General features: G+C 43.9%; 1 protein-coding gene and 1 long non-coding RNA gene across 3 annotated transcripts in view; one reads left to right on the forward strand and one right to left on the reverse strand.

The window, feature by feature from the left end:
* MEST (mesoderm specific transcript) overlaps positions 1-2994 on the reverse strand; it is a 77038-nt gene extending 74044 nt beyond the window's left edge. For both annotated transcript variants that reach the window (XM_077472040.1, XM_077472041.1), the window contains exon 1: positions 2866-2994. The gene's annotated coding sequence lies outside the window, so the exon portion shown is untranslated. The remainder of the gene's footprint in view (positions 1-2865) is intronic.
* LOC143963348 (uncharacterized) overlaps positions 1-27631 on the forward strand; it is a 154274-nt gene that overhangs the window by 97318 nt on the left and 29325 nt on the right. The window contains exon 2 of the long non-coding RNA XR_013270946.1: positions 21800-21866. This is a non-coding gene — a long non-coding RNA (uncharacterized LOC143963348). The remainder of the gene's footprint in view (positions 1-21799; positions 21867-27631) is intronic.

Genomic DNA, 27631 nt, shown 5'->3' on the forward strand with positions numbered 1-27631 from the left:
GCATATTTTTTTTTATTTATTTAAAAAAAAAAAAAAAAAAAAGTGTGTTTTTATTTTTTTCTTAAGGAAAAAAAACTGCGTAAATACAGTGTAATACCGTGCAAAGTCCACAAATTTTAAACAAATTTTTTTTATCCCTGTATCAGATGGCAATGGAACCAACTAACACGTGTCAAGAACTTTTGCGATTTTTCTACCTATAACAAGCAAACCATCTGATTTGACCCCAACACAATTTTATATTAGATATATGTAGTTTTCAAACACCAGGCCGTGGTTTCCCCATCCGCTATGACAGCTAGACTTTAGCTGTTGGAGCAGATGGCGGAAGTCCTTCTGACCATCTCTGGCTACCTAACAGTCCTAGGACAGTGATGAACACCAGGTGCCAGCTTGCATACTAGTACAGGGCAGCAGCCCGGGCTGGCTTGTAGCAGCCTTGCATCTTTGCCCTTGTTCTGGGGCCAGTGGAAGCTTAGGACAATGCAGATTCATGGTCATAAAGTATTGCTGCGCATATTCTGCTGACGTCGGTCTGTGCAAACCAGAGCTTGACACTACAGTGGAGCCCCATTTGCAGGCAGGACAGGATCAGCAGAGCTCTGCTAAAAATACACAGAAGCCTTCTGCAGCCAACAGGTTTGGATGAACTGCAGCACACATGGTAGGCTGGCAGGGAAGCTTGCAATCTATTGCTGGAGTGTGTGTGGTTTTGGGTATGCACTTTAGCATTCTCATCCGGGGTCCTTATCTATTGCTGGAGCTGCACACTGTCCTCATCCCAAAAAGGTTGCCCAGTGATTACTCTTTCATTGATAACCAGTTTAAAATTGCTCACTGCAAGTCTGTATTCATTGCTATATAATATCTGCTCCAGAGACTTGCCATTGTATTAAAGCCTTAGCCACACTGGACTTTCGTTTATTGACAACTTTTCTTCCTGGCAGCAGAGTTTTGACAAAAAAAGACCTGACATGTTTAGACATGCCAGGCACTTGGGGATCAATTCATTTCACTGGCAATTAGGTGCATCAAGCCTTTTATTCTGCCAAAAGCATGGACGCATAGGCTAACATGCAGGGGTATTTAGCAGCAGAAAAAAAAAAAAAAAAAGAGAAAAAACACACATCTTGCAGTGTGCATGAGGTCTAAAAATTACATATTAATTGCAATCGACCAGTCGATCACAACCATGTTAGAGCGTGGAAGATTTTGGAAGAACCTTCTCCTGGGCCCCGGTCTCCCTAGAATTAAGAGCTATGGTTTTAGATGATTGGCTCAGAACAAAATCTAGTTGACCCACATTTTACAACTGCGATGCCAGATATAGTCACCATAAAGAGGTTGTAAAACTTATCAAGGAGATTTTTTCCATCTGCAATAAATAGGGGCAGAGTGCATATAATGTGCATAGTGCAAGTCTGCAGCTTCCCCATATACATACCAGAGAACAAGTATGTGTGAAAGGTAGAACTGGAGGTTTCATGAAGACGTCTGACCCACAGTTTGGTGATGAACAATGCCTTTTGCAGCATGATGGAGCACGTTGCCACACGGAAAAAGCGATAATCGAGTGGCTTGGGGAACAAAACATCGAAAGTTTGGGTCCAGGGTTTTGCACAGAGCAGCCCCCCCCCCCCCTAATATTTACCTGAGCCCCCACTCGATCCAGCGATGTCCACGACTGCCTCAGCCATCTGGGACTATCCCTCCTGATATTTGCGTTTGAAAACCTGCTGCGCAAATATCGTGCGATATAAAACACATAAACACCAACATTTTATTCTCCAGGGCCTCCCTTTAAAAATAATATAAATATATATGTATTTGGGGGTTCCAAGTCATTTTTTTATCCAAAAAAAAAAAAAAAGTAGATAGAATTGGCCCGTGTTGAAGTGGTTAAAACAATTGTTCACACACTGCACACCAGCATGACGAGCATCCATAAAAGTTGGGTGCACGGTACCCACAGAAAAGAGGGGAGAGGTATGTAACGTGCCGTGTAACATGCACACACAGAAGTGGGGTGTAGAATGTAACGCATGCACACAAGGACGAAGCACGGTGTAACACGCAGATGCAGTGTGTAGAATGTAATGTACGCACACCAGTGTAGAATGTAACGCGCGCAGAATGTAACAGCGTAAGCGCACACGAGCGTAGAATGTAACGTACGCGCACACACACAGTGTAGAATGTAACCTGCGCACGCGCACACACACACACACACACACAGCGCGTGAGCGGGGTATGACCTGCACGCAGGGTTAACACGCATGTTGGGTGTGTTGCTCGCACACACACGGTGTAACACACACGCAAGCAGGGCATGACGCACGCGCAAGCGGGGTATGACCTGCACGCGGGGTGTAACGCACACAAGCACACACACACAAACGCAGGGTGTAGCGCATGCGTATATATATATATATATATATATGCGCCACACCCTGCATGCGTGTTACACCCCGCATGTGTGTAATTATATATATATATATATATATATATATATATATATATATATATATATATATATATATACATACATACATACATACATACATACATACACACACACACACACACACACACACACACACACACACACACACACACGGTGTAACACACGTACAATGTAACGTGCACACAGAAGTGGGGTGCAGTGTGTAAGGTGCCCAATGACTTCACCCTATATGAAGAGCCGGAGTACTAGCCACTAACCCCCGCTATGTTGTCACGTCTAGTGACCTCCTCGTAGCAGCAGACTGACATCTAGACATGGAGGAGTCACATGTTGAGCATCCACTAATACGTGCCGCCCACCCCAGAACACCCATACCCCGCACACCTCGCTCTCCCTCTTACCTGCGCTCTAACTTCCCATCATACTGCCAAGACCAACTCCAGCGCGCTCCCGCGGCTACAGCAAGGCTGCCTTATGTGCGCGTGTCTGAGGGGGAAGAGCACGAAAATATGGAAAAGGACAACCGGGCGGCCATCTTTCTTTCTGGCAAAATTATATATTCTGATCATATATACCTACAAAATCAGCAAGTGACAGGGCGAGCAGACAACGACGCAGGATCTATAGCTGGACCCAGCAAGAACTTTATTGTAAACCTGTGTCCTGTCACAAGTGATTTTCCTGTCTTGAGGGAAAGGCAAGTTCCTCTCTGACCACTGCATGGGACATTTTAACCACTTGCTTACTGGGCACTTAAACCCCCCTCCTGCCCAGACCAATTTTCAGCTTTCAGCGCTGATGCACTTTGAATGACAATTGCGCGGGCATACAACACTGTACCCAAATGAAATTTTTATCATTTTTTTTCCCACAAATAGAGCTTTCTTTTGGTGGTATTTAATTACATCTGGGAGTTTTATTTTTTGCTAAACAAACAAAAAAAGATGCAAAAAAAAAAAAATCATGTTTAATAGTTTGTTATAAAATTTTGCAAACAAGTAATTTTTCTCCTTCATTGAAGTGCGCTGATGAGGCGGCACTGGTGGGCACTGATAGGCTGCATTGGTGGGCACTGATAGGCTGCACTGGTGGGCACTGATAGATAAGATAAGGTGGCACTGATAGGCACAGATAAGGCAGTACTGATGGGCACAGATAAGGTGGCACTGATGGGCAAAGATGGGCACAGATAAGATGGCACGGATGGGTGGCACTAAGGGGCACTGATAGGTACCACTGATAGATGGGACTGATGGGCACTGATAGGTGGCACTGCTGGGCACTGATAGATGACACTGATGGGCACGGATATGTGGCACTGGGGTGCAGCACCTTTGTTGAGGCAGATTGTGGGCACTGCTGGGTGGCACTGTGGGCACTGACGGGGGGCACTTATTTTTTAATGAGGGGGCAGGTGGGCACTGGCAGGGCTGGCCGTGATCGGGACTGATGTCCCGATCACGGCCGCCGGTGATCAGCTCTTTTTTTTTCTCCTGGCGCTGTCAGCGCGAGGAGGAATAATAGCCGATTGCCGGCTCCGTTGTATCACATGATCAGCTGTCATTGGCTGACAGCTGATCATGTGATAAGGGGTCGAGATCGACCCCTTGCTCGGATCAGTGATCAGGCGAGTCTCATAGACTCGCCGATCACAGAGCGCGCCGCGCCCGTCCCTCAGGGGGCGCGCAGGCCGCTCGTGCACGGGACAACGTCAATAGACGTAGTCCCGGCAAAGGAGGTCCGCGCTGTAGCCGTCATTCGGCTATAGCGTGGGTCTCAAGTGGTTAAACAAAAATGATTTCAAATAATTGTCAGCACACGTACTCATAGAGGCTTTCTCAGTGACCTGTCCTCCTATTCTACACCATTCTGGCCTGGGCACACCTGCATGGGGACGAGCATGGAACCTTTTCGCTGCCACAGCCGTTTTTGATTGTTTTTGCACACATTTAAAAAATCTTTTTACGCCTGAAGATTATACAAAACCAGCTAACAGTATATATTTCTCTTTCGTTCATTAATGGACACAGCACCTTAGTCTTGACCTTAGGGTTATATCGCCACCTTTAGGAGAGGACTAGGCAGAACACATAAAAAAAAAAAAAAAACAGCACAGTACCGCCCAGCAGCTCAGTATTTTCTGCCTAGTTTAGGAGAAGGACCTGGCTCCTTGTGGGGACCAACGGTCCTTGGAATTTTTTTTTCTTTTTTTGCTGTTTTTTGATTCCTATGATCTACCATGAACAGCCGGGCTGAGTGACAGGCTAGATAATATAGATCCTGGTAGTCTCCCCAGCCTGGAAGTCACTCTAGAGAATAAAATAGTGGTAGTTGCAATTTTGTATGTCATACTTTATTAACGCAAAGGTTAAAAACAGGCTAAAGTGAATTTTAGGGCAAACAAACACAAAAAGCTGCCCAAATTTGATAAAATTTAAATGACAAGGTTGCAGTGAGTAAATAGACACCGAACATGTCAAACCTTAACCTCCTCAAGGCGGCTACAGCATGGGCCTAATTTCTCAGGAGGGCATCCACGGACGCCCTCGCATGCATGAGCTGCTTGCGTGCCCTCCAGCGGGCCGCACACTCTGTGATCAACGATCCCGGCCCCTTACCACGTGATCAGCTGACAGCTGATCATGTGATGTAAACAAAATCCGGTAATTGGCTTTGTTTTCCCTCACGCTGACAGTGTGAGGAGAAAAAAAAGCAGATTACTGGATTGTGTAAACTGGACATCGTTCCCGCACACTGCCTCCTCATCAGTGTCACCTACCAATGACCACCAGTGCCACCTACCAGTGGCCATATCAGTTCTCACTAGTGCTTTCAATCAGTGCCTCATCATCAGTGCTGCTGATCAGTGCCACCTATCAATGCCCATCAGTGCCACCTATCAGTGCCCTCCAGTGCCACCTATCAGTATTACGTATGTATGTGCGTAATATGTGGGAGTGGGGGGGGGGGCTAAAAAAAATTGGGGGGGGATTGTATGTGTTTGGGTTTAACTTTATTTTTTTACTTAAAGCAGAACTCCGGACAAATTTTCCTTGTTGCTGATCTCCTACCTTCACCAACTTTGCCATCCATCTTCTTCTGAGCTCTGTAGTTCCTCTGTGATATACGGTGGCCAGACGTCTCCAAATTGAGGACACTGTCCCTGGATCATGTCTGTTCCTGGATCTGTCCCCGGATTCAGGGGGGGTACCTATACTTATTGCTGACAACCTAGCCCTAGCAAGACATGCAGCAATGTCAATATCCATCCAGCGTGATTTAGATTGGTGGGCAAGCTGGGAACGTACAGCCGCAGTGCCACTGAGAGTGAATAGAGCTGTCAAAACCAAGCTCTGATTTCGGGAATGGGCGGGGCCCATATGCGGTGCTCCGCCCCCTCTGTCAGACAGCCCTGCATAAACAGACAGCCGGAGTTTATGCATTGGTGGGCAAGGAAGAAGGTGGTAGGACCAGTTGTAACTAGTGTATATGTACCCACAACAGTGTATAATTCACAAAGTTTGTTGTCGGAAAATTTGAGAACCAGCTCTCAAACATTTGTTGTCGGAAATTCCAACAGCAAATGTCCGATGGAGCATACACATGGTCAGAATTTCCGACAACAAGCTCACATCCAACATTTGTTGTTGGAAATTCCGATCGTCTGTACACGGCATAAGAGTTTCAATTGGTATGCAATCAGGTAGGCTCTTGCACTACATGGTTTTGGTAAATCTGAAGACAAATATCTGCAGAAAATCTAATAGTGTGTATGGGGTCTTAGGGCGCAAATTGAAAATCCTGGGGGTGTGACCTCCCCCTACAGAGCAGCACATATACAGAGACCAATTGTACCCACCAATCACTGCACCCCGGCATAACAAATCTTCACAATCTCCGGAACACACACACACACACACACACACACACAGACTACATGTTGCATACCTTGGCATCCCCCTCCTCCTGTAAGGATAGGCTACTCAGCTACCTGCAACTGCTTTCTATTAACTAATGGTGTACCAGAACAGTCTTTACAATAAATCCTGGCTGCACTTATGGCAGCTCTCACAGAAGTTATTAAGCTTTGGCTCACACTGTGCAGGCTGGTTGCAGGTGCAGGAATCCCATCTGTACCCGCAACCACCTGCAGCTAAATTGCGCTGCTCTTATGAGATGTGCAGGTTGGGTTGCCACCTGTCTGGGATTATCCTGGACAGGCTGGGTTTGGAATAATGTGTCCGAGTTTCAGTCTCTTTGAAAGCCAGACACATTATTCAGACTGGGCTGTGGCTCCCCAAGTAAATGAGATAGTCAAACAAAAATCTGTCATCTGGGAGCTAAGGGCTGCTATCTTGGGGCAGGTTTGACATGAATGGGGCATTGGGGGGGGGGGCAAGATGATGCCAGCAAGAGCACTTTGGCTACAGCCAATGTTTGCCGCACTGTGCTGCATTACCACTATCCTTGGGGCACCCAAAGGTGTATCAGGTCTTTTATAATCCTAGTGTATACTACGAAAAAAATGTGTCCTGTGCTGCTAAAGTGTTTGGGTTTGTCGTGAAGAAAAGGTGGCAACCATATGTGCGGGGGTGCCATGCATGGCACCCCCGCACATCTCAGCCCATCCTGTGTTTGAGGAAACCACAGGAAAATCACATGGTCAAAAAGACAGTTTTTTGAGGAAAATGAAGGCACGGCAGCCCGTGTGAACCAGGGCTAAAGAAGAACTATGGTCATACCTCATTTGGCTGTACCTCTCCTATGGATCACAGGAGTGCAGTTTGTTCTGCACTCCTATGAACCAGATTCAGCCAACAGCTGTCGGCTGATATCACAGAGCTGGTACAGACTCTAGGAAGATTAAAGTCAGGATCCACCCAGATGCCTGACCAGCAGCTGGCTCAGCCTCTCAGCGTTCCACCAAGAACCTGAGCTCCCTCTCCCTCCACAGCCCAGCGCTCCAGTGAGCATTGGAGGGGCTGAGCAGAGAGTGACTGATGCCACGTACACACGAATGGACTTTCAAGCAGAAAAGTTCCAACGGTCTTCCCGACGGACTTTCAACAGAGTTACGATGGACCTCCGAACACCTCCGAACAAACGGACTTGCCCACACACGAACGGACTAAAGTTTGTTCGTTTTGAATGTGATGAATTATGACGGGACTAGAAAAGGAGGTTCAATAGCCAGTAGCCAATGGCTGCCCTTGCGTCGTATTTGGTCCGTCGGACCAGCATACAGACGAATGGTTTTCCTGATAGGAATTTAGTCCATCGGACATATTTGAAACATGTTCTATTTCTAGGTCCGTCTGACTTTTTTTAAAGAAAAACGATCAGATTATCCCACACACGATCTGACTGTCCGACGGAATCATTCCGTCAGACCTGTTCTGCCGGAAAGTCTAGTCATGTGTACGCAGCATGACAGTCACAGCTCTTAGCTCAGAGCGAAGGGGTGAACAGATTAATCAGCGGTGTTTGACCACTCAGTTCTCAGTGGGGAGCCAGCGGGGGACAGATGCAGTATCAGAGTGATCCACCTACATATGTACTTTTTTTTTTTTCTTCAATTCCTGAATTTTTTATTTTTTTTTAATCCACATCCTCAGCCACTTGTTGGATATTTGTATGTTTAAAATACCAGTCTTCCATTCCCTAACATTGCACCCTCTCTCCTACCGGGCGCAACATGGACATTTAAGCTTGCCTAATCTGCCATCACATAGTAGGCGGGTGGCAGGAGGAAGACACAGGGCCAGATCTAGCCTGTCTGATGTTGGGGTGCAGTAAAAATTGTGAGAGGGCAGAGGATGGGAGATCAGCAGGGCAAATAAGGTTAGCAGTTTGCATAGCAGTGTACAAGGGCACCCACTGTCACATTTTTAAAAGAGCATGGCTGTACGTGTCTCCACTCACATCGCTGCATCATTCATTTACAGATTGCTGTGAATGCATAAACCCTTAAGTACCATCTTACACCATGGCATATGGACTTTTGTTATCAATGGGCCGCAGGGGTGCTGATGAGCGCTCCCATAGTCCACTGACATGTATTCCAGCTTTCAATCAGTGGTATGGACTTTGAGGGGTTGTAAACCCTCAGCGTTTTTCACCTTAATGCATTCTATGCATTAAGGTGAAAAACCTTCTTTCCCGCAGCAGCCCCCCTGAGCACCCCTTATACTTACTTGAGCCCCGTAATTGCCGCAACGGGAACAAGTACACCAGCTCCGGCTGGTGTCTCGTATCCTGATTGGATAGATTGATAGCAGCGCAGCCATTGGCTCCCACTGCTGTCAATCAAATCCAATGACGCAGGCGCCGGGGGGGCAGAGCCGAGTTCTGCTGTCTGTGTCAACAGACACAGCAGCAGGACACAGGAGCATACCCGCATGGGTGTCCCGTAGGAGAGCGCTTCTCTGACAGGACACTCGTGAAGAGGTGGAGCCAGGAGCGCCACGGAGGGACCCCAGAAGAGGATAATCGGGGCCACTCTGTGCATAACCAACTGCACAACGGAGGTGTGACATGTTTGGTTAAAAAAAAAAAGAACCTTTACAACCCCTTCAAAGCTGGAGCCCCCATTGCATGCATGATCTACTGATCATGGGTGCAATGCAGCAACTAGTCGATAAGGAGATGGATGAGAGTGTTTTTATGCAGAGAGGCAGCAGAGCTCTCTCTTCACACTGCTGTATGTCCTACTAGGCTGCACTCATTTATTATACATCTGATACCTGCATTCTTGCCTCGGCTCCTGTATGCTGGCAATCAGGATTTTAGAAGAGAAGTGCACTATTTCTAATTAATTGGTGTCTTTGCAGTTTACAGTAACTAATTCCTGAACCTTGCACTCTGTACAACACACTCCTGAACCTTGCACTCTGTATGTAATGCATGCCAGAACCCTACTCTCTGTACATAGCATCCTCCTGAACCTTGCACTATGTACATAATGCACTTCTGAACCCTGCACTCTGTACAACACACTCCTTCATTTTGCACTCTGTATGTAATGCATGCCTGAACCTTGCACCCTGTGTGTAGCATCTTCCTGAACCCTGCACGTAGCATCCTCCTGAACCCTGCACTTAGTATTCTTCTGAACCCTGCACGTGGCATCCCCTTGAACCCTGCACGTAGCATTCTCCTGACCTCTGCATGTAGCATCCTCCTGAGCCCTGCACTCTGTATGTAGTATACTCCTGAACCTGCACTATATACGTAATGCACTCCTGAACCTTGCACTCTGTACAACGCACTCCTTAATTTTGCACTCTGTATGTAATGCATGCCTGAACCTTGCACTCTGTACGTAGCATCTTCCTGAGCCCTGCACTCTTTACATAGCATCCTCCTGAGCCCTGCACTCTGTACATAGCATCCTCCTGAGACCTGCCCCCTGCAGGTAAGCTCTTCCTGAGCCCTGCACCCTGCATGAAGCATCACCATGAAGCCTGCACTCTGCACGTAGCATCCACCTGAAGCCTGCACGTAGCATCCACCTGAAGCCTGCACGTAGCATCCTCCTGAACCCTGCATGTGGCATCCTCCTGAGCCTTGCATGTAGCATCCTCCTAAACCCTGCACCCTGCACATAGCATCCTCCTGCACGTAGCATCCTCCTGCACCCAGCACGTATCACCAGCATATGGGGGCACACTGACCACCAGCATACAGGGGGCCCACTGACCACCAATATGCAGAACCAGTGGTTACCAGTATACAGAGGACATAACAAATCAAGTAAAACGACTGCAAGTAAAAAAAATCTCAAAAGCAATAAGAGAATCTTGTTAGCTGGTTCCCTCATCTAACGCGAATCAATAAAAAGCAAAAAATGTAGCGCTGCCCTACGCGTCATCTACATTTTTCTACAAATGGACTTATAAGTGCAATGGCAACCTATGAAACCCCCTATATATAATCATAATAAAATGTACAATTTATGTACATATTTTACATTTTATAATTATGATTATATATAGGGGGTTTCACCACAATTTGCACATTGCAGCTCTGCAATATTCCTTACCTTTTGCAGAGGGGGTGACACCATCACCACTATATTGCAATACATTGGTTGTTTTGCACTGGATATTATTTTATAGGATTTACCATTGGACTTATACGTCCATTTGTAGAATTGTATAAAGGAAGTGTAGAGTTGTGCTGCATTTTTTGGGCATTTTATTGGTGTGTAGAGGCCAGAACATACTGATCACCGTTGTGCGTCATGAACAAACCTCCACTTTCTGACTGCTGCAACTTTCTGGCCACGCCCACAGGTAGCGCACCCCTCCAAAAAATTGTCTGGAGCCGCCCCTGCCTGGATTGGATTTGAATTTTGCTGCTCCATCCCTCCCTCCAAGTTTTTTTCTCTATCTTACCTTCTTAACATTTGGTAGTCATATCCCAAAATATTCTAAGAAGTATCTTTTTTTTATCTCATGGAGGAAGTGTGAGAAATAACATATATATATCATACAATCATTCCATAATCACATACCACATATACTACATTTATCATTTAGGAAAATATGCTTATAAAATAGTTTACAATTTGTCAATAAAAAAAAAAAAAAATGTCCCCGGATTACATTTTAAAAATCTGGTCACCTTACTGTAATAGGCTGTTGAACTTGGTGCAAAACCGTTATTGGCTGCTGACTTCCTATTTGTAAGACCGCTGGCTTCTATCCCTCTCCTCAGCTCAGCCCGCGGTCTGACACACCCCCTTGTAGTCCTCTGAAAACAAGCAGGGAGGAAGCAGACATGTTGTGGGCGGAGGGGGTCCCCCGTCTGTGCCGCCCACGGAGGAGGTGTCCTTCTCCTTTCTCCTCCCTCTTCCTCCTCTGCTCCCTGACAGTCACCGCCCCTCCACTCCGTCTCCCCCACCACAACCACCCGCTTGCTATCTCCGTGTAGAGCGGGGATTATTATCAGAAATGGCTTGTATGACACAGCTGGGATCTCCCACTGTGTCAGGTATAGTATACGAGAACACCGATTGCTGATGTTCAGCTCCCACCTGTATAGGAACAGTGAGCTGTCAATCATAATCAGGGCGGGTGGCGGGGCATCAGCAATCGATGTTCTCATATACAATACCTGACACAGTGGGAGATCCCTGACTTGTGGTCACTGACAAGCGGCACTGGTGGTCCCTGACTGGTGGTCCCTGACATGGTGGTTCCTGACATGCAGCACTGGTGGTCCCTGACATGCGGAACTGATGGTCCCTGACATGGTGGTCCCTGACATGCCGCACTGGTGGTCCCTGAGTGGTGGTCCCTGACAAGCGACTCTGGTGGTCCCTAATATGGTGGTCCTTGAGAAGCAGCACTGGTGGTTTCTGACATGCTGCACTGATGGTCCCTGAGATTAGGCACTGGTGGACCCTGGCATGGTGGTCCCTGACATTCAGCACTGGTGGTCCCCGACATGGTGGTCCCTGACATTCAGCACTGGTGATCCCTGACATGGTGGTCCCTGACAAGGCGACACTGGTGCACACTGATAAGCTGCACTTGTTTGCATTTATATTAAATGCATTACATTTATTCATTTTATTTACATTTATTTATTAAATGCATTAAAGCGGAGTTCCACACAAAAATGGAACTTCCGCTTTTCTGATTCCCCCCCCCCCCTCCGGGGTCACATTTGGCACCTTTCAGCTTTCAGTGGGGAGGGGGGAGCACATACCTGTCTAATACAGTTATCTTGCTCCCACTTCTGGGCATAGATACCCGCGCCACGCGCGGGTATCTACGGCACTTCCCGCCCCCCCCCCCCCGCTCTCTTCTGGGAGACACACTGGTCCCAGGAGACAGCAGGGACCAGTGGGAATGCACGGCGCGAGTCGCACATGCACAGTAGGGAACAAGCAAGTGAAGCTCCAAGGCTTCACTTCCTGATTCCCTTACCCAAGATGGCCGCAGCAGCATCCGAGAGCCGAGGGACAAATCGGCTTCGGGTGCCGACATCGCGGGTGCTCCCTAGACAGGTAAGTGTCCATATGTCAGCAGCTGCAGTATTTGTAGCTGCTGACTTAAAAAAAATAATGGTGGAACTCTGCTTTAAATTAATATTTATATTAATATGCATTTATAGGGCTGTAACCTATCATACTGTGTTATGTATGGCTTGCTGGCTGTAGAATGAGGGGTGTGATTTATGTTGAAGTGGGAGAGTTCACATTTACATCATATGTCTTAAACGATAAGAAATTGCACAAATCGAATAACTGTTTATGCTTTGTGTGGGTTTAGTGTTTTTAAAAATCCCAGAGTTCTGCTTTAACTTTTTCCATCACATAGGGGACAAATAGTCCCCTATGTGATGATTTTAGGTGACAGGTTTTCTTTAATGAGACATGCAGGGTCTCCACTGACCCACTGAATGTTTTGCAGTGCATTACTTCCCAGCTATGCTAGCCGGGGTCATGGACAGGCTGACGCAGACGTGACACCACAGATGTCGCTTTCCGGGTCACAACAAGAAGGGGCAATAGAGTGGACGTGTGTCTGTTCTTCTCCTTCCCCTCCAGCCACCGGCACCCGCCATGTCGGTCCCGGTCCCGCATATGGACAAGCAGAGACCGAAAAGCATGGCAGCGCAGGGGGCCGTCAGGTCCGTATGACGTAGTACCTGGCAGCGAATGGCAAACCCTCAGCCTTGTTTCCCAGGAAAATATTTATGTAAATCTGATCTCCAGGTTTACCATTTGATCTCTGGAAGGTTTTACCCCCTTCAGCACTGTGCTACTTACCTGGCAATTGTCATACAACACTGTACCCAAATGAAAATTAGATCATTTTTTTCACACAAATAGAGCTTTCTTTTAGTGGTAATTGATGATCATCGCTGCGTTTTTTTTTCTTCTTTTTTTATTACATAAACAAAAAAAGCTATAATTTTGAAAATTTCTTCATAAATTTAGGCCAAAATGTATTCTGCTACATATCTTTGGTAAAAGCCAAACTGTGTTTTTGGGGACACTAGTATAGTTCTGATAATAATCCATACAGACACTATACTAATAATGGTGATCAGTGACTTATAATGTCACTGTGATAATGTGGTGGACAATCTGGTGCTAACTGACACTGGCTTGGAGGGATACTGACACTGACATCAATAGTGACAGTAATATAGTGATCAGTGATAAAACTGTACACTGTACTAATGACACTGGCTAGGAAGGGGTTAAAGTGTTACTAAACCCAGGAACCTGCTGTATCTGGTCTCCTACAGTACACAGAACATGAAAATGCAATAGTTTTAGTAAATATAAACTGCTAAATGCCTTTTTTCATCAGCAGTATATCACAGTCTTGTGACTTCTAGATGCTTCTGGTTAAAACTTGAAGGGGGAGTTTTCATTCTAGTCTGACTATCCTAAAAGGCTGCAGGACCTCTGACTCTCTGTCCGGACAGTGCTGACCCTGTGTTGATCACATGCACTCTCCCAAGAAAAAAAAACTCTTTAGCAAAAACACCAAACTGAGCATGTGCAGCTTGTCCCCAAGGCTCTGAGATGGTTTGGGGACTGTTTAAGAAGGGGAGAAACAGATAGACATGTGCGTTTCATTTCGTTCGGAATTGAAATTCAGACGTATTTTTGGAAATTCGGATGTATCCGAATTTCTGAATTATAATAGTACCGAACTTAAACTAATCACAAATTACAAAAAAAAAAAAAATTCGACTGAAATTCTAATTCGAATAATCTTCTAAAACTTTTCGAATTCGAATAGTTTTCAAATTAGAATTCGAAAAGTTTTCAAATTAGAATAGTTTTCAAAATCGAAAAACATTTTCGAATTCAAATGGTTTTCCAATTTCCAAACAGAATAAAATAGAACAGAAAATAAAGCAAAAAAAATTGAAAAAAAATAGATTAGAAAAGAATATAACAGAAAATAAAAGAATAGACTAAAATATAATAGCAACAAATAGAATAGAATAGAATAGCATAGAAAGAATACAACCATCTTCTGAAATTCTAATATCAAATAGAGTAAATTTGAATTTGAATACATAAGAAAATAATAGAATAGAAAAGAATACAATAGACTAAAATAGAATATAAAAGAATAGAATAAAAAAATAGAATAGAAAAAATATAACCATTTACCAAAATTCAAATAGAAACAATTTGAATTTGAATAGAATAGCAAAAATAGATTAGAACAGAATAGAAACTAACAGACTAGTATAGAAAAAAACTGAATAGAATGGAATAGAAAGAATATAACCATTTTCCAAAATTCGAATTTCAAATATAATACATTTAAATTTGAATAGAATAAAATGAGATAGAAAATAAAATAATAGAATAGAAAAGAAAGGAATAGAATAAACAAATACAAAAGAATAGAATTAAAAGAACAATATAATAGAATAGATTAGAATGGAAAGAATATAACTATTTCCCAAAATTCAAATAGAATCAATTTGAATTTCAATAGAATAGGAAAGAATAGATTAGAATAGGAAGATTTATTTTATTCTATTCTATTCTGATGTTGTTTTCCTACACTATTGTGTTATTTTATATTCTATTCAACTTTATCTTTTCAATTCTATTCAAATTCGAATTGATTCTATTTGAATTTTGGAAAATGGTTATATTATTTCTATTCTATTCTATTTTTTTTATTTCTTAATTCATTTTCTTTATAGCAAATATGTTCCAAAAGTAAAAAAATACTTTTCAAACACCATCACAATTTGTAGTTATTATACCCCCCAAATGTCAGAAACGAATTCAGATATTTATGTGCCTTATCAGGTGTTAAATATCAGCGTGCTAGACATTTATAATTCATTCCTGTGGTGATGCTATCTATTGCCGTGGTATGTGTCATCTTAATTATTTTGCCCACGTCTTCATCTTTTTCTCACTTTCCCAGTTCCTCTTCCAACTTTACTATGAATGGCGGTATTTCCAGCCCCTTCAGTCACACAAGCACTTTATAAATCCTAGAGATCCCCCCTCTTTGACCCTACTGCTGTACATAGACACTCAAACGGCCGTAGGTTCTCCTCGGATCTTACTGGTTGAGGCAGTGATGTAACAAAATGCTTCAGAAGGGGTACCGCCATTCATCAATTACCATCAAATCTTTTTTTGTGTTTTAAATCCTATAACGTCCGTATTTTACCTTTCACCATAATGTCTTTTAGTTGTGCATTTTCTTTTTTTTATCCATTCCCCAAATAATTTCCCCTTCCCCAGTGGAAAAAAATGAGTTTCTCTTAATGGTATCAGGGGTGAAATAATGAATTCCCATTTTTCCTTTATGTGTATCAGATCTTATATTGGCAAAACTTTCTTTGTTATAATGTGTGGTATCCATAATATTCTCCCTAGTGCTACGTTACTAAACGTGTTTTCCAATTTTACCCATCTTTTCCCTTATTCTCCTTTACCCATTCTAACACCCGTGAAAGTAATATTGCATTATAGTTATTTTTGATATCCGGCACCCCCAGCCCCCCTTGTTTTTTTTATCTCTTATGCCGCACAACCAGACTTTCCAGCAGACTAGGTCCGAAGGGATTAGTCCGTCGGACAATCCAATCCTGGCTTGGCTAATCCGACCGTTTTTCCAAATAAAATCCGACGAACCGAGAAATAGTTTCAAATCTATCCGACGGGCTAAATTCTGACGGACTAAAATCGGGAAAACGGTTCTTCTGTGTGCTAGTCCGACGGACCATATATGACGCAAGGGAAGCTATTGGCTATTGAACTTCCTTGTTTAGTCACGTTTACATCTTCGCGTTCAAAATGACGGACTTACGAATGGACTTAGTCCATTGGTGTGTGGCCAAGTCCATTTGTTCGAAAAAAGTCTTTCATAACTCCGCCGAAAGTCCATCAGGAAGACCGTCAGACCTAGTCTGCCCGGAAAGTCCAGTCATGTCTATGCGGCATATTCAGTACCAGGAGGCTGATTCTAGGCTTCTTTTTCTGTCATATAAACCTTACTAAAAGTATACTTGTGGGAGGGGAATTGGCAATATTTGCATTTTATACATAATCTTTGGCAAAATTATCATTTTAACCACTTTCAGACCGGACCATTTTGCTGGTCAATGACCAGAGGTCTTTTTACAATTTGGCACTGCGCTGCTTTAACTGGTAATTGCGCGGTCATGCAATGTTGTACCCAAACAAAATTTGCGTCCTTTTTTTCACACAAATAGAGCTTTCTTTTAAAGGTATTTGACTGACTTTGCGATTTTTATTTTTTGCGATATAAACGTAAAAAGACCGCAAATTTTGAAAAAAAAATGATATTTTCTACTTTTTGTTATTAGAAAAATCCAATAAACTCAATTTTAGTCATACATTTAGGCCAAAATGTATTCAGCCACATGTCTTTGGTAAAAAAAAGTCAATAACTGTATATTTATTGGTTTGCGCAAAAGTTGTCACATCTACAAACTAAGGTACGTTTTCTGGAATTTACCCCGCTTTTAGTTTATGACTGCCTATCTCATTTCTTGAGGTGCTAAAATGGCAGGGCAGTACAAAACCCCCCCAAATGACCCCATTTTGGAAAGTAGACACCCTAAGAAAATTGATAAGAGGCATTGAATATTTTATTTTTTTGCCTCAAGCGATTGAATAATGACAAAAAAAAATATATATTTTTTTTTTTACACAAAGTTGTCACTAAATGATATATTGCTCACACATGCCATGGTTATATGTGAAATTGTACCCCAAAATACATTCTGCTGCTTCTCCTGAGTACGGGGATACCACATGTGGTCGACTTTTTGGAAGCCTAGCCGCGTACGGGGCCCCGAAAACCAAGCACCGCCTTCAGGATTTCTAAGGGCATACATTTGTAATTTCACTCCTCACTACCTATCACAGGCCATAAAATGCCAAGATGGCACAAAACACCCACAAATGACCCCATTTTAGAAAGTAGACACCCCAAGCTATTTGCTGAGAGGCATGTTGAGTCCATGGAATATTTTATATTTTGCCACAAGTTGCGGGAAAATTACAAACTTTTATTTATTTATTTTATTTTTTCACAAAGTTGTCACTAAATGATATATTGCTCACACATGCTATGGGCATATGTGAAATGACACCCCAAAATAAATTCTGCTGCTTCTCCTGAGTACGGGGATACCACATATGTGGGACTTTTTGGGAGCCTAGCCGCGTACGGGGCCCCGAAAACCAAGCACCGTCTTCAGGCTTTCTAAGGGCGTAAATTTTTGATTTCACTCCTCACTACCTATTACAGTTTTGAAGGCCATAAAATGCCAAGATGGCACAAAACCCCCACAAATGACCCCATTTTAGAAAGTAGACACCCCAAGCTATTTGCTAAGAGGCATGTTGAGTCCATGGAATATTTTATATTTTGCCACAAGTTGTGGGAAAATTACAAACTTTTTTTTTTTTTTTTCACAAAGTTGTCACTAAATGATATATTGCTCACACATGCTATGGGCATATGTGAAATGACACCCCAAAATAAATTTTGCTGCTTCTCGTGAGTACGGGGATACCACATGTGTGGGACTTTTTGGGAGCCTAGCCGTTTACGGGGCCCCGAAAGCCAAGAACCGCCTTCAGGCTTTCTAAGGGCGTAAATTTTTGACTTCACTCCTCACTACCTATTACAGTTTTGAAGGCCATAAAATGCCAAGATGGCACAAAACCCCCACAAATTACCCCATTTTAGAAAGTAGACACCCCAAGCTATTTGCTGAGAGGCATGTTGAGTCCATGGAATATTTTATATTTTGCCACAAGTTGTGGGAATATTACAAACTTTATTTTTTATTTTTTCACAAAGTTGTCACTAAATAATATATTGCTCACACATGCCATGGGCATATGTGAAATGACACCCCAAAATAAATTTTGCTGCTTCTCCTGAGTATGGGGATACCACATGTGTGGGATTTTTTGGGAGCCTAGCCGCGTACGGGCCCCGAAAACCAAGCACTGCCTTCAGGATTTCTAAGGGTGTAAATTTTTGATTTTACTCCTCACTACCTATCGCAGTTTTGAAGGCCATAAAATGCCAAGATGGCACAAACCCCCACCCCAAATGACCCCATTTTGGAAAGTAGACACCCCTAAATTCAGGGGTACACTAGTGAGACTCACAGGTAAAAAAGCACCTAGGCTGTCAGCGACTGTATCAAAACGCTACAAAAAAAACTGTTAGCGATCGCAGGGATCAGGCCTGAGTCTGCGAACGCTGCAGTTATGTGTGTTGTGTTTTGTAAGTGACAGTGATCGATCGATACTGCACTTGGGTGGGCTGGGCTGGGCTTGGCGGAGGGGCTAAACGCAGGTGCTAGCAGGTATCTGGGCTGATCCCGCTAACAATGCGTTTTGGGAAACCTAAACTGCTGGCGACGCTAATATAGATCTGATCAGATACTATATTACTAAGGGAGGTGTATGCTTTGTGCGTGGGTGTTAGCGGTACTGGCACTAACCTGACGCTGCCTGGGGCGACGCAGACCTTATCTGACCCTCAAACTTATATCACCCGCCGGGTGATCAGGGGGTTAAACCTTTATTAGGTAATAAATGGCGGGTGCCCTGAAACTATAAAAAAAAACTAACCAACCAGCGTCACCTGTAACAGTTATATGGTGATCACTGGTGAAAGGGTTAACTAGGGGGCAATCAGGGGGCTTTATGCGGTAGTATATGGGGGTCCCTGGCGCTATAAAAAGCTGCGGCGAACCTAAATACCTACCTGCCTAACTAGCGTCACCTGTGACACTAATACAGCGATCAGAAAAGCGATCGCTTATTAGGCTGGGTTCACACTGGAGCGATGCGGGAACGCCACGAATCTGCGGTGGGTTCCCGCATCACACTGCCCTATGCGAACTGCTGGGAGTGTCAGTGAAATGTTAATGACACCCCCAGATCAGTTCGCATATCGCAGTGCGATCTTCAAACTCGGACAGGAATCGGATCGCATGGTGTGAACACCCATGCGATCCGATTCTGCTGCGGACCAAAAAAAGGGTCCCGTGCGAGTTTGCGGCGGGTGTGACGCGAATTCAGCCATACTATCTGTATGGCTGAACTCGAATCGCACAGAGATCGGATGTGATTTGCACTGCAGTGCGGTGCGAATCGCATCCGTTCTCATAAACCGCTGCAATGTGAACCCAGCCTTAGTGACACTGGCGACGGGGGGTAATCACGGGGTTAAACCTTTTTTGGGGGGGTTAGGGGGGTACCGTAGAACTAAAGGGGGCTAACCCTAACTGCCCTAACAGTTATTACAGTCACAAATGACACCAATGCAAAAAAAAATGCAATTGGTGTCACTGTGACTGGGGGTGCAGGGGTGATTGGGGGGGTGATCGGGGGGTGAAGGGGGGGTGAGAGTGTGCCTGGCATGTTCTACTGTGTAGTGTAGTGTTGGTGCAACTCACGATCCTCTCTCCTCGGTGCCGGAACGAAAAATACCGACACGGAGGAGAGATTACATCACTTCCTCTGCCTGTGTTTACATTACAGGAGAGGAAGTGATGTCATGCTGCACTTCCATTCGTCAGGAGCAATCGCGAGGGGGTGGCCATGAATGAATGGCCGCCCCCTCATCCCGGATCGCTCCTGAACGGATGCCTGCCCGTGCCATTCTGTCGACGTACATCGTCGTGCGGCGGTCGGCGGTCGGCAACTGGTTAAAGATGTTTATTCTCCCTAGCCAAGAGAGGTATCTTGTTGCAGTTTTGTTAATTTCAGTTTTTATTTCATTCAGAAGCGGAATAAAATTTGTTTGGTATGTTGTCTCCTCAAATGATATTGTTTTTACGCCTAAATATTTTAGTTCTTTTTCTCTCCGTATAAATGGAAACTCTTGTTGAAATATCTGCACGTCCTGTTTCCTCACATTGATATTAAGGATCTCTGGTTTAGAGGGGTTCATCTTAAAATGTGATATTCTCCATAGGATTTTAATAACTCCATTAAAGAGGAAGTAAACCCTGATGAGTTTACTTCCTCTTTCATTCCCTGTAAAGGCAAAGCATAATGGACTACTATGCATCGCATAGTAGTCCAATATGTGTCACTTACCTGACACAGGAGCCAGCGATGTCACCGCTGTCCCCTGTAGTTCCGAGCGTCCATCTTCTTGGTGGGTCTCCGTGGGTCTCGCTGCTCCGGCGCTGTGATTCACCGGAGCAGCGATGACGTCACTCTCGCGCATGCGCACGGGAGCCGACACGCGCGGCAGCTCCGTCGTTGAGAATGCCGCGCTCAGTGCGCCTGCGCGCCGCTGTCTACGGCGCATGCGGCGTAGACAGCAATGCCTGTTTTCGGGCAAATATCTCCTAAACCATATAGGTCAAAGTGGTTTGTAAGGGTTTACAACCACTTTAAGTTGGGCAGAGTTACCCTAGGCTTAGTAACGTAAAACAGTATGTCATCGGCATAAGCCGCTAGTTTATGCTCCTCGTCCCCTAGCTTTATCCCCCCTATATCTGAGTTCTGTCTGATCCCTGCCAAAAGTGGTTCCAATGACAGAACAAACAGCAAAAAGGGCAAGAGGGCAACCCTGTCTCATTCCGTTATACATCTCAAAGGGCATAGATACGGTCCTGTTAACCTTTACCCTAGCTGTGGGGTGGTTATACAGTGCTTTAATCCAGTGGGTCATCTTTGGACTCACTCCCATTACCTCCAGTGTCTTCAACATAAATCCCCAATCTACCCTATCAAATGCTTTTTCAGCATCTATTGAGAGTAGTAGCCCTGGGGATTTACCTTTTTTCATTTTCTGCACTACCAGCAGCGTTCTAACACCGTTATCTCACCCTTTCCTTCCTGGGATGAATCTGACTTGGTCCACATGTAACCGCATGAATCTGACTTTTTTTTTTTTAATTTTTATCTTTTATAAGCTATTTGAATTTCAGAAGATGGTTATACTATTTCTATTTTATTCTATTCTTTTGTTATTATATTCTGTTATTTTATTTTCTATCCTGTTTTGTTCTGTTTTTCTGTTATATTATTTTCTATGCTATTCTATTTTTTTTCTATTTTATTCCTTTATTTTCTATTCTATTTTTTTTGAATTTGAAAACAATTTTTTCAAATTTGCAAACTATTCAAAATTTATTTAAAAATGGTTTGAATCGATCCAAATTCGAATTTGAAAAATTCGAATTGATTTGAAAACAAATAAACAAAACTAATTCCGAGAACGAATTAAACTAATGAAACTAATTTAACTGAACGGATTTATGTAAATAACGAATTGAAACAAAACAATTTTTTTTCGTTCTGCATATGTCTAGAAACAGAGAAGACAGGATCAAACAGCCACTTTACACAATGCAGAGGATTAACCCCTTAGCTTCCACAGTGAGTATAATAAGGATGCTTTACTTTATATACATGCATAACACTTTAACATCAAGGGGAAATGAAGGAGTTAACTGTGTACCTAATAAGTGTAATGTGTGCTGCTTTTACTAAGAAATCTGACTGCTTGCTTTTTCTCCCTGAACTCAGAGTCGATTTCAGGGTGAAGAAACAGACAGATCACTGTGTACAAAGTTCTGGGTCCAATCACAGCACAGGTCAGCAGGGGTTGTGTGCATGTGCACCCCAAACCTGGAAGTTGGGCGGCAACATACAGGTACATCACCTAGCCTGGCTGTGCCGCCCCTAAGGAGTATATGTACTGTGGACAGGCAACAAGTGGTTAATAGTTTGTATGGACTGGTCCAAACAAACTGTTTTCTTCCTAAGACCCCTTTCACACTGAGGCAGTTTTCAGGCATTTTAGCGCTAAAAAATAGCACCCTTAAAGTGCCTGAAAACTGCCTGAGTGCTTTCACACTGGGGCAGTGTGCTTGCAGGACAGGAAAAAAGTCCTGCAAGCAGCATCTTTGGGGGCGGGGTAGGAGTGCTGTATATAGTGCTCCTACCCCACCCCTGCCCATTGGATTGAATGGGCATCGCTTTCCCGAAGCACCTGTAAAGTGCAACACATGTGCACTTAACCCTTTCTTCAGCTGCTAGCGGTGGTTAAAAGCACCCGGCTAGTGCCGCTTTACCAGCTACCCCAGTGTGAAAGGGCTCTAACCGTTACAGAGGCTGTGTGCTCTGTATAGAGGCCTATTCACACAATCGTGTGTGTATTTTCTGCATGAAAGAAAGGTTCCTGCTGGCAGAGCTAGAAGATCCTATGTAAAATACACACCTAAAGTACTCATATTTCTGCGCATACATGTGTAAAATCTGCAGCTGTGTCCTACTTTTTTTTTTGTGCACAGCTAAACGCAGATCACATTTTCGTAGGTAGACGCAGCTGTGTGTAGGGTCTCATTGATCACTATTGTGCTGCATTTAGATGCATACAAAACTATCTGCTATATGCATCTAGATGCAGCTTTTTTCTGCTCCTGTGAATGAATTCTGAATTGTATGTGACCTCAGCTACATACTGTATACAACTTTGTGTTCCAGCAGCAGGATGAAAACGTCCTGTCCTGCTCCTGGAACAAAATCAAGTCAGGTTGAAGGCTGTTCAGCCATTCACAAGGAGCTTTGTATTCTACAAAAAGATACAACGTCTCCACTGATTAGCTGAGACAGAGTTTGTGACATCATCAGCCTGCCTCTCCACATCAGCCAATCAGAGGAAGTCTTGTATTTATTCATAGGATACAATGCTTCCTGTGAATATAATTTGTGCCCGTACTTCTTTTTCGTTATCTGGTTCTAGAAGTTCAGAAGTCTCTAACTGAGTGGTCTCTTCGTTTTCTGATCTTGTCAAAAAAGATGGAACTGAGAACCAGTTAGTGTGCTCGAGGACAGCTGCTAGTACAAGTCTAGTCCCGTGATCGGCTGTTTTTTTATCTGTACTGATGTAGTGTCACTGTTCTGGGCGTGTGGACTTTCTGATGCGGGTCACTCTGTTTGACACATACATGTAGAATTTTCTCAAAGCATTGTGAATATATCCTAACACAATCTTGCTGTCTGCGTAAAACTTCACTGCATGGATCTCAATGTCTAGTTCAGCAACAATTAAATCTGCCATTTCCACTGCTGAGACAGCAGCACAAAGCTCTAGGCGTAGAACAGTGCGAGCTGGACATGGGGCTAGTTTGGACTTTCCCATGATAAAACCAACATAACTTTGTCCTTCAAATGCCTCGTACACACGATCAAACAATCCGGTGGAAAAGTCCGGCGCCGTGTGTGGGCTCCCGCTGACTTTTTTTACCCAAAAGTCCAGCGGACTAAGAAAGTATTTTTGCACTTTCCGCCGGACTCGCATTTCGACCCACAATCCGGCTGTGTGTGTGCCAGTGTCATGGTTATGCATTAGAGTTGTTCTCCTTACCTGTCTGCATGTGTTCATTTCTAGAGACCAGCCGAGCTTCACCTGACTGCTTTTATTTCCTTCCTCTGGAATGGCTCCACCCTAGCCCCTATCAGACTACACTATATTAACCTTTGCACTGCTAGCCTATCCTGCTGATCAACCTTTGTGTATTAGCTTCCTGTTTCCTGTCGTGTGCTCTGCTTCTGATTTCCGTTACCGACCTTGGCGTGTTCTGACCATCCCTGCTTGCCTGTGACCCTGACCTATTGGCGTGTACCCGACTATTCTGTTCTGCTTGTGGCCCTGACCTTGGCTTTGTCCCTCACCATCCCTATCCTCCTGTTACCTACTGTGGGTGTGAGCTGGGGGACCCTGGGGGTCGCGACCTGGAGCCAGTTGCAGCCAAGACCATCTTCACCACTCGAAGCTCTGGTGAACACCAGCTGGCTCTTAGACTCCGCGCCCCGGGGAATCTTACACTCTTACCCCAGTGGGATCTGTCCCCCGTCTGCAGCCGTCAGCCGTAGGGTCCACAGCCTTGCGGTGCATCCCCAACCCTACGGTGTGCACCTGTCACCTGGGCTCTAGGTGACCTGACAGCCAGTCCGCCGCACTTTTGAAATGAACGGACTTTTCCCACCCGGAGAAAAGTCCACTCATTTTGAGCACGTCTCCAGGTAGCCGGGGGCCAGCGAAGGAGGCGTCGCTGGCCCCGTCACCTGGTATGGACTTAAAAGGGGAACCCCTACGCTGAAAAATCGGTGTGGGGGTCCCCCCCAGGTCCATATCAGACCCTCTGGGACTGTGACATCATAATGGGTGGGGACATCCTCTGGTGATGTCCCTATATAAGTCGCCGCGCGCCACGTCCCTGCCATTGTGACCGGAGACCGCGATGAGGCAACATCTCCAGAAGAGAAGAACAGAAGACAGCGGCAGCGGCGACATAAGACCGAAGCTAGAAGAAGGTGCGGTGGCCCGGTAAGAAGAACCGAAGAGGGGGACAAGACCCCCGAAGAGGGGGACAAGACCCCCGAAGTCGGAAGAAGAGGGCGGCGGCAAAGAAGAAAGCCGGGCTCCTCCGCTAGTGAAAGAGCTAGCAAAAGAGCAGAAGATAGCGGAGGAGTCCGGCGAGAAGACCCCCGAAGATGGAAGAAGACCTCCGGAGCTGTGCAATAAACTATTTTAACCCTTGTGTGTTGTGTTTTTTTTTTTTACTTTTTTTCACAGGTGAATGGGTAGGGGTACATTGTACCCCATACTCATTCACATAGGGTGGGGGGCCGGGATCCGGGGGCCCCCTTATTAAAGTGTGGTAAAATGGTAAGAAGTGGCGGAGCGGTCGCTAAATCACTGCGGCCTAGTTTGTGACCTGACCCCATGAATAAATATCAAACACAAGGAGATGTAGAGCGAGAAAGACAACAGAGTATGAAAGGGCGACAAACTGAATCTAAGGAAAAAAAGGAGAAAAAGGACAGTGGAAACCAGCATATTATCAGAACCCAGAACAGAGCAGAATCTGGAAGAGGTGGTGGATGGAGGTGCAGCAGGCTGTACAACTACCAACAAAATCTGACATGGAAAAAAATGTTTGCGGTGCTGTAAAATTCTTTAAAGACAGAAATGGCAACAATTCATAAAGACTTGGGCCATATGCTTTCACGAGTTGAAGAAGCAGAGGCGAAAGTAGAGTCCCATGTAAAAATAATAAAAGTGTTGAGGGGAGAAATACCTTTATTAAAAAAGGAACAACAGGAACAAGCATATAGAATAGAAGACCAAGAAAACAGGGCCCGAAGTAAAAATTTGAGGATCCGAGGCGTACCCGAAACTACTCAAGAAGAAAATTTACCAGAAATAATAAAGAAGATGTGTTAATCCTATCCTGGAAAAGGAAGAAATAAATCCAATAAAAATTGAAAGAGCATATAGATTCAGAAAACTGCAAGGGCTTTCAATGGAAATTCCAAGGGATATAATCGTTTGATTTCAAAACTGGGAAGAAAAAAATCTAATCTGGAGAAATATGAAGAAAAAGCCACAAATCAAGTATGGGGAAAAAACGATACAACTCTTCCAGGATTTATCGCAAGAAACCCTGAGAAGAAGAAGTATGTTGAAACCTCTATTGAAAACTTTATAAGAACAAGATGTCCAATATAACTGGGGTTTTCCTGCAAGTTTGATAGCCAGGAAAAGTGAGATTAAGATTTATGGAAGAAATACCTGACTTTTGTAAAAAATTTGAGATTCCAATACCAGAAAACCCCAGGAACTTAACTCTAGAAAAGAATCAATAAGGACACAAGAAGAAGAGGGGGGGGGACATCTGGGGGGATGCGCAGGGAATGGAATAGGAATGGAGGATACAAGTAGTATAAAAATCTTGCTCTATAACGTTTGTGGATTAAACTCACCAGGCAAGAGACATATAGTTTTACGGGAGTTAGAAAGGAGTAAGGCTGAAATTGGATTTCTCCAGGAGACACATATTACCCAGGATTCAAATGTTAAAATGTATTCAAGAAACATACCAACATGGTTTTATGGAGATTCGCCAATTGGAAGGGCAAAAGGAGTGGCCATAGGAATGGGGAAAAATACCCGATTTGAAATAGAAAAGAGAAAACCGGATCCAGAAAGACGTTTCCTTTTTCTTTTAGGGTCTATTCATAATATAAAGTACACGCTTGCGAATGTATATTGCCCTAATAGAAACCCCCAAAAATATATGGTGGGAATATTGAAAGATCTAATGGAATTCAAACAAGGTAAATTAATATTAGGAGGGGACTTTAATTTTTCCATGACCATAATTTAGACAGTACCTCGGATGTAATAGATAGAGAAATAAGGCAATCTAGGAAAATAAAGAGAAATCTATATGAACATCAATTAGTAGACCCATGGCGAATACAACACCCGAGTACAAAAGATTACACATTTACATGGAACATATTCTCGGTTAGATTACATTATGGTAGAACATAGAACTCTGGAAGAAATAATAGAAACAAAGATAGGAATAATAACCGTTTCAGACCATGCCACAGTGATGTTCAAGATGGAATTATATGGAGAATCCATGGAGAAAGGCACGTGGAGAATAAATGAAGACCTACTGGAGGATAACAAAAATCAAAAAATTATAACAGAAGAGATCTAAAAATATTTCTGAGAGAATGATACCCCAGAACTTTCAAAAGCAACCATCTGGGAGGCTCATAAGTCTGTTATAAGAGGTATTTTGATATGTATTGGGGCAAGAAAAAAACAGGAAAGAAGGAAAAGTATGATGAGAATTATAAAAGAAATACACGAACTGTAACAAAGACATAAAAAGCAAGCGGACTCTAATTATACAAAGATCAATTAAAGAACGTGATGGAAGAAGAAGAGAGGAGTAAATTTAACAAAGTAGCGCAGGAGAGATATATGTGGGGCAACAAGCCAGGGAAAAAATCTCGCAAATTTGGTAGGAAAAAGGAAGTCCCTAAATTTTATAGAGAAGATTAAAAATGAGAAAGGAGAGTTAGTAAATAAAACATCGGAAATTGCAATAACATTTCAAAAATATTATAGTGCATTATATTCAATAAAAAAGGAGGAGTCACAACAACAAGAAGAGACAAGAAAAAGGAAGATACAAACATACCTAAGAGAAGCTAACTTACCAAAAATTCTAAATGAGCAATTAGAAGATCTGGAAAAAAATATAACACAAGAGGAGATCAAACAGGCTGTGAAAGAAACCCCATCTGGAAAAAGCCCTAGGCCAGACGGCTTT

This window comes from Lithobates pipiens, unplaced genomic scaffold (genome assembly GCF_037356315.1).
Source record: "Lithobates pipiens isolate NorthernLeopardFrog02 unplaced genomic scaffold, aLitPip1_a1.2 Scaffold_8, whole genome shotgun sequence".
Taxonomy (NCBI): Eukaryota; Metazoa; Chordata; class Amphibia; order Anura; family Ranidae; genus Lithobates; species Lithobates pipiens.